This window comes from Charadrius vociferus, unplaced genomic scaffold (genome assembly GCF_000708025.1).
Source record: "Charadrius vociferus isolate BGI_N301 unplaced genomic scaffold, ASM70802v2 scaffold201, whole genome shotgun sequence".
Classification (NCBI taxonomy): domain Eukaryota; kingdom Metazoa; phylum Chordata; class Aves; order Charadriiformes; family Charadriidae; genus Charadrius; species Charadrius vociferus.
This window is the reverse complement of record NW_009646936.1, coordinates 2,903,524-2,903,787: the sequence shown is the minus strand read 5'-3', so window position 1 is coordinate 2,903,787 and position 264 is coordinate 2,903,524. Positions and strand designations below refer to the sequence as shown.

Here is a 264-nt window from a genome sequence, read left to right as displayed (position 1 = left end):
GGGGGGGGTGGAAAGAGCTGGTCGGCGGAGTGCAGCAAGGGAGTTAAGGGAAGGAGGGAAAGGGGGAAGGGAGGGGAAAGGGAAAGAAAAAAAAAAAAAAGGAAAAGAAAAAGAAAGTTCTCCCTCCCAAACTCGAGTCAAGTGTGAGTGGGAGAGAAAAAAACGTCAACAAAAGCCGCTCGCGTGTGAACTTTGTGTTTCTCTGCAGGGAAGAGCCGGGAGCACATGGAAGGAGAGAGAGAGAGAGGAAATAAAAATAAAAAA

General features: G+C 48.1%; 1 protein-coding gene across 1 annotated transcript in view; it reads right to left on the bottom strand.

Annotated features, from left to right (window-relative positions):
• The window catches only part of ADAMTS5 (ADAM metallopeptidase with thrombospondin type 1 motif, 5), a 42,957-nt gene that overhangs the window by 41,742 nt on the left and 951 nt on the right, over nt 1–264 (bottom strand). The gene's annotated exons all lie outside the window — the stretch shown is intronic.